Here is a 7,953-nt window from a genome sequence, read left to right as displayed (position 1 = left end):
TCGGGTCATTTCAGGTCTCGGGTCAACTTCAGGTCGGGTCATCTCTAGTTGGGTCGTTTTGGGTCGGGTCATTTCGGGATTCGGGTTAAGGTCGGGTCAATTCCACTTCGGGTCGGGTATGGGTTGGGTCGGATTTCGGGTTAATTTCGGGTCAATTTTGGGTCATAGGTCGGGTTATTCGGGTCGGGTCATCGGGTCTGGGTTAAAATTGCCAGGTCTAGGTGTCGGTAACAACAAGTATCGATCATGCCATGTACACAACTTGACGATTTTGTCCCGAGTACTGAGTTTTGGGTCTTGGTTACCGCTCGTCGGCCCATAGGATTAGGGTTTTAAATGTATTGCCTTCAAATTGCATTACTTCTTCTATAATAACACCTTCGCCGCTGCTTCCTACTCTTATTCCAACTCCAACTCCAATTCCTCTTCTATTAAGGTTTTTGATTATATCCTCTCATCTCCATTTATTTATTTTATTGTATTTTTTCATTCTTTAATTGTGGGGAAAGTAGCGATGATTATAAAAAATTCCTCGTTCTGAATTGCTATAACCATGGCATGATAGACTCATCTATACACCCATAGAATATGAGCGATTTACCCCCTTTTTTTAATTTTCTTCTGAAGCAAATTTTTATAAGTTAATGTTTTTTTTAGTATTCTTTAATCTATTTTATTCAATCGGCAACAGTTAAATAAATTGATTGAAGAATGGTTTGGATGCTGTGATTAAAGATTTAATTTATAATCTATATCTCTGAATGCTAATTTTGGCATGGAAGACTCCTCGATAGCTGGATAGTATATGAGCACCTCCATTTTTTCTGTTCAATACGGAGTAATTTATTTGTATTGATTTTTTTTTTTTTTTTTTTGACATGTTATGAGAATGAATCTTGTTAAAGGAGATAGCTAAATCTGTTCTGTTGCGTCTAAATGGATTGGATGTTACATAAAATTGGCACTCCTAAAATTGATTAGAAGTGGTGTTTTAAAGCCCTAATTTTCCGGTGCATTGAATGTATGGTATTGGGGTTACGCACACCTCTACATTTCTACTATGGTAAGCAATAAAATTTGTCCCTGTTTTTTAGTTTAAACCTATCTTATTGTATTAAATTAGCTAATTTTATGTAGAAATTTGGTTGAATTTGGAGGTAAATAGTTTGGTTTATATTATGTCATTTCAGTCCTACACGAGCCGGAAGTTATTGGGTTCAGTGTCGTTCTAAACTGATAAAAACATGTTGATTATAGCTGCCTGTTTATTGTACTCGGGCTTTGCTTGCCTCACATATTAGAGTGTTTAAAACAACAACAAAATAAAAATGAAATCTATATTTTAAAAATATAGGAATAACTTATGCACACTACTTATACAATCAGTGAATCTTGTGTGTGGTTGGTCACATCATGTGACTACTTGTAAAAAAACAAAGTAATTTACTCAGTAATCCCTATAATACTGAGCAGGTAACCCTTAAGTAATCCTTTTATAACACAAACGAAATAACCCCTTTAAAACTAAACAAGTAACTCCGTTAAAACTAAACAAGTAACTCTTATAACACAAATGAAGTAATCTTGTGTGGATTTTGTATCAAAAATTGCTTTAGTTGGTCCTTCTACAAAAAGCAAGAGAAAGAGCACTCTTCTTCCTATTAATACATGTACAATACATAAAGGATAAAGATTATACATATAATTAAACATGCAAGCATTGTAACAATTTATGGGTAAAAATTGGCCCTTTTTCCACTAAAATTAATTTTTATTTAAATTTTGAGTGAAATTTTAAATCAATTTGAATTTAAATGATTTTATTATTTATGTACATTTAATACTTATTCTGTTGTGGAAGGAGTATTTGTGTACCATATAAAAAATCATTTGATTTAGTTTAAAATTTCAGTTGAATTTTAAATGGTAATTAATTTTTTAGTGGAAAAGGCTCATTTGATTTGGTCTAATATATTATTGTTTTAATTTAGCAACTCAGGTGAAGTTTAATTTTTCAATGGTGAGACTTTCTAAACTTTTAAAGTATATTAATGTTTCTTTTAATGTATGGCCTATTAAATCCATATTGTAAGTTTTTTTAAAAAAACTTAAATAAATTACACAAAATATGTTATATTATTAATAAAGGGCCTACACTTTTTGTCAAGAGACTCAAACTTGAGTCTCTAAACTTAAGCAACTTTCTTTTAGAGTCGGCGAGTTGCTAAGTTTAGGTACCAACTTATTGATATTCTTTGCAAAAAATACTTTCTCCTAAAAAAAAACTTTTAAAAATCTCACCATTGTAGATGGTCTAATGTTGTATGTGCAGCCTCTATCGTTTATATCTCTTCCTTCAAGCCTTAAAGCCCCAATATAGCGTCTTTTGGCCTGTGTTGTTGCATGTGTTATTGAAAATCTATCAATTAATAGTATGAGAAGAAAAGAATTATTATATGTGAATTGAGTTAGGAAATTAATAGTACAATTGATAAATAATGTTGAAGGGATTCAAATGTTGTAGATGAATAGGGATGATTGACTGTTGAGGCAAGCAGAATTATACAATGTAAATGATTTATCATGAAAATTATAGTAAAATAAATTCAAATGGTGATGAAGAGGAGGATAGGTGGTATATATAGTTTTGTTTTCAAATAATATAATAGGTATTGAAGTGACCCGTGGAACATGGGTTTAAATTGCTACCTGCTTATAGTATTGGGCTTTGTTTGCCTATTTTAAGAGTGTTTTGAACAAAAATTAAAAATGATGCACACAACTAACTACTTACGCAATTGCTCTTGTTGGTCCCTCTACCTAAAAACAAGAGAAAGAGCATTGTTTATGCATAAAGGATAAAGGAAATACATATAATTAATTCAAACATACAATAAAATTGGGCCTTTTTCTACTAAAATTAATTTTCATTTGAACTTTGAATGAAAATTTTTAACCTATTTGAATTTAAATGATTTTGTCATTTTTTATGCACATCAAATACTTCTCCCGTCTTGAATAAATAAATAAATAAATACTTTTCCCGTTTGCATTAATTGATGCACTTGATATTTCAATGTATATATAGGCAAGCGTTAGTTAGTGGAGGGAGTATTTTGTGGATGATAAATCATTTGATTTCAAGATTTTGGGTTTAAAATTTTCATTTAAAATTCAAATGAAAATTGATTTTTAATGAAAAAGGCCTATTTTATTTTGCGCAATATATTATTGTCAACTTGTCATATCATGTTGTATGTGTAGTCTTTATCTTTTCTTTCGAGCTTCTAAGCTCTAACATATGCTATTATTAAAGGGAAAAATAATGTTTTTTTTCTTATGGGCTTATGGTTGTTAAAAGTTGACACGATACGATAATTCGACCCAAAATAGCCGAGTTTGGTTCTAAAATTTTTGACTGCTTTAGTAATTGGGTTGACATGAAATCAAATAGGTTGGGTTTGAGTTAGAATTTTCAACTTGAAATCAACGTGCATAACCCGACTATATTAATAGGCTGAATGTCAACCGTTAATTTGAACTCGACACGCTTAAAATGTTTATTGAATTAATCAAAATATTTGATTTTTTATGCCAATCTACTAACCCTCCTAACTCCTAAGTGCATAATTTGGTAGTATAAATATTTTAGTAAAAAATTTTAGTGGGCAAAATTTTTGGTTTGGGTGGACAAATTTACCCTTTGTTAGTCACCCGCAAATCTTATGAAATTCTTCCTTCACCTTGATCTGTCGTAGTTTGGTTTTTTATTTATTTATTTTTTTATTATAAAGTATGTAATGAACTATATAATGTCTTGCATTATTTAATAAAGATAAGTGGGTAAAATTTTACCCGAGTATTCCATTTAATAAGTAGGTTAGGTTTGAGTCGAGGATTTTCAACCCATTTCATAAATAGGCTAGGTTTGGGTTAAGAGCTCATCATACCATTTAATATCACGCAAACCGACAAAACACAACTTGTTTGACGGCCGTATTTCTCTTTCTTTTTAGTTTGTAGAGGGGCAAACTAGAGCAATTGTATAAGTGAGTTGTGTACTTGTGTGCATCAATTATTCCAAGTAATATCATAAATTTTTTTGTTCATCTTTTTTGTTATTCAGTTCATGTATTTGAAGCTTGTTTTCGTAATTTTTTTTTTCTCGTTTCCTTTCCTTTGCAAGCTGCGCACCGCATAAAACTGCCTTTGACTCCGCCACCTCTGGTTCTTATTTGTCAGGGGATTGGGACGTAAGATACTCACAGACCAAACCATCACCATTGCTCACCACTGTGCCCACACCATAGCCTACCTCACTCACGTAACCATCATCAACATTTAATTTGAGCAGGTAGAGACCAAGACTCATGATGGCTCACACTAGCATATGCATATTTCACATCTCAGGCAGGGACTTCACCTTCCATGATCCAAGAATTTCAAGCTCAAATTAAAACTTGTTCTCTTCATTTGAAACAAGGAGATCTGGTTTGATTGTAGTAAGGTCTAATCTGTTTTGAGATGAATTTATATTATTTGTATGGTCGTTTGATCTGATTTAATTATATGACTAAACTTTGATCGCATTTTACTACTCCCTCCGTTTTTTTTTTTTCATCACTTCTATATATAGTAACTTTACACTATATTTTGGCATGGTCTCCAAGGAAATAGTTTGATATGACGGAGAACATCGAGTTGCCAAATTCTACTCCAAAAAGTGAAATCAAAGATGGAGCTTCTTCCTCCCGCTTCTAATCATCATCAAACATGGCTAGGTAAGCTGACCAAATGGATTACTCCCTGATTTTCTTCAAATCCCAACAGATACTATTCCTTGGAAGTCTATTTGCTCAGCGGGATGCTAAAGTATCCTATCATATTCAAATGGCAAAAAAAGATTGTGCAATTTATCAATATCCTAACAAGCAACATCTTGACTCAATAGCTCACGAAGATTGCCAGAGTAAGATAAACATTTGATGATTAATGTACTCCAAACTTTCAAAGATTGCTTTGTGTGGGAGCATCACGAAGTGCCTAAAATAGATCTTTCTATTACCCAGGATGAACTCTATCTCTATTAAACCAGGCTATCAATAATCAATCAATCAATAATCAAAGACACACTAGCAATGACACTTGTCATGTTCTGGTATGTCTTTAGACCTTTTCTTTTTTATTTTTTTTTTTTGAAAAAATTTCTATTTAAGAAACAAATTAAATCTGTCTACATATAAGTAAAAATTGCATACAAATTAAAACAAAAGATTTTGATACAACTTTTTCTTTTTTGGAAAAAGATTTGATATAACTTTCCACAAAAAACATATTGACAACTATAACTTAAGCAAGAAAAATAATATTCTTAACATAATTTGTGACATATGGGCGATATGGCCTTTTTTTTTTTGGAAAAACATATTATGTACTACATATGTTTATTACAACAAAATTATTGATCGCGAGTGAAGTAGGTCGTTGGGCTACTACCCTAATCAAATTAGATATTTATAAACCTAAACTTACACCAAGCTAGTAAGTGGCAAGTATAGGGTCGAACCACGAAAACTAAGTGTATCAATTTGTGCTAATTAAACTAGTAGGATGGTTGTGAACTCGTGATATAGAGAGAGGTATAACTAAAACACTACTTAGAGCAAACAACGAAAACTAGGGAAAGTGGAATCCAATTACATCAATGCATTAAACAACAAAATTGCAATTAGATGAAAATGATCTCAATTAGGAACGATCAACACACTCAACTCGCTCCCGTGCAATTAAGCATGCTAATTATCCTACTAAGTAATTCACTCACGTACAACTAACCTAGCATAGGCATGGAAGAATCTAGACTCTCAAACAACTCAGTTCCGCACAATTGATTGAAAGCACAATTATAAACATGGAATCAATTAGCTAGAAAGATTTTATTCCATCTAAGCATCTTCCATACACAATAATCAAGAATCAATTGCATACAAATCACAATCAATCATTCAATTCATCAATATAACCTTCATCCATTTTCCTTGAACAAAATCTAAACAAACATAATGAACAAAAACATGGAAAACAAGCTAAACAAAAATTAAAGCAAGAATCAAACTATCAAACTAATTAACTACTCAAATCAACAAACAATTAAGCAAAAACAAGAATTAATGAAAGCGATAAAGGTGAGAGAAAGTTAGAAAAGCTCTCATCCGCCACAATCTCTAACAATAATGATCAATTGCTTCACAAAAACCAAGAATGGAAACAAAATTGAAACAAAAGGCTCAAAATCTAAAGATATGGCTTGAAAAGAAGGTTTATGGCTTAAATGGTTAGCAAGTAGGCTAATGTAAACCCAAAATAAAGAAATGGAAACTATCCTAGAAAAATAAAAATCACCACCCCGAAAATATGCATTTGTCCTCCCTAAATAGTTCGGTCGCGATCTCGGGAGATAAGAGTCAAGTTCTAGATAAAGCATGCAAAAGTCAAGGATCCATGTGCGGCTCATGCAAAATATGTAGAAGGCTAGAAAAGAATGAAACCTCACATGGTTGTAGCAATAACTCACTATTAGTTTCAAATTCACCAAAGAGAGCAATGCCTTCATACCACAAAAAATTAGAATCCGGCTTCAAGGTCCCAAAAGTTCTAAAGACACTACCTTAGCATACTCTATCCTAGAATCAACCAAACATACTCTCAAACCGTGCATACCGATACCACATAGGAAACCATTCATTCAAAAGTAAAAGGTCGGATGGTATTATGTCCAAATCATAAGCAAAACATTAAAAGAAACCAAAAAGAAAGCCTCAAAATCATATTTTTGTATTTTGCATTTTGAAAAGAGGAAAATAAAAAGGAAAAGAGAAACGAGAAGAGAAAGAAAAGAAGAGGAAAAGAGAAAGAAAAGTACAAAGATGCATGCATATCATATAAATCTCAATCGATATACAAGTGGTCATTCGACAACATCTCCAATGACCCCAAACACCTATGGTGTTACAAAGAAAACATACTCGAACCGTTCAACTCTTCCTAAACTAATCCTAATCTAAGAAAACAATGAAGGAAAGAAAAAAGGGAAATAAGAAAGATCTCACCGAGTTATCTAAGCTAAGCCAATAAAAGCGGGGTAAAAGAAAATATCACCTCCATGAAACTCCAACAAGCATTAGCATGAATCATCAAAACCAAGTGAGAATAAAAGAGAAAATGGGGCTATATACAAAGAAAAAGGTTAGTAACTTCAAAACAAAATAACAAGATAGCAAAATCAAACTAATCTACAAAATAGCAAAATCAAAGCAAATTAACAAAATAGCAAAATAACAAATATACACTAATCTACAAGCATTTGGATTAGAGGGTTTGGATTCAAGGGTTTTGGATTTAAGGGGTTTGGGTTAAGGGAGAAAAATCATCATCAAATCATCATGATAGAACAATCATCTCAAAATCATCATCAAAAACATACTCAACAAGACTCATAGAAAACAACAACACTCAACAATATCAATCATCAATCAAGACAAGCAATCACAAGGCATCAAGACACTAAAGATCAAGGATATTCACAACAACAAAATTGGCTACTGAATCCTTTCCACAAAAATAATGTTCCCCCAATCTAGACAAAAATACATCTCAACATCCCACCAATACAAAAAAAAAGATCACATAATAAAAGGGATTGAGGAAAAAGCACAAAGAGTGGCATCATCATTGTTGTCATTCCTATCATAGGAGAACCCGGATGGGGGACCATAAGGATCCCATCCCCCGATGTAGCCGGGTGGCCAACCATAGTGATCCCTAAAGTTGTGTTATTTCCAAGGGGCCAAGGGAGTGAATTGCTTGGGAAATTCTAGTGGTAAAGGATGGGTGGGGTCGACATAGGGGTTGTTAGGATCACCCCTATAGTCGCTCCCATCGGGCACACGATAA

The 7,953-nt window shown here is 32.7% G+C and overlaps 1 long non-coding RNA gene and 1 other non-coding gene across 2 annotated transcripts; both read left to right on the top strand.

Annotated features, from left to right (window-relative positions):
* Nucleotides 1-389: 389 nt before the first annotated feature.
* Nucleotides 390-4,568, top strand: LOC145590820 (uncharacterized). The gene is made up of 2 exons (XR_014102172.1): nucleotides 390-1,063; nucleotides 4,243-4,568. It is a non-coding gene; the product is annotated as an uncharacterized LOC145590820 (long non-coding RNA).
* Nucleotides 506-598, top strand: LOC145593360 (small nucleolar RNA snoR8a). The gene has a single exon (XR_014102702.1). It is a non-coding gene; the product is annotated as a small nucleolar RNA snoR8a (small nucleolar RNA).
* Nucleotides 4,569-7,953: the final 3,385 nt, after the last annotated feature.

This window comes from Chenopodium album, chromosome 18 (genome assembly GCF_948465745.1).
Source record: "Chenopodium album chromosome 18, dcCheAlbu1.1, whole genome shotgun sequence".
In the NCBI taxonomy this organism is placed as follows: Eukaryota; Viridiplantae; Streptophyta; class Magnoliopsida; order Caryophyllales; family Amaranthaceae; genus Chenopodium; species Chenopodium album.
Note: the sequence above shows the minus strand (reverse complement) of the source record. Positions and strands in the feature narration are given on the sequence as shown.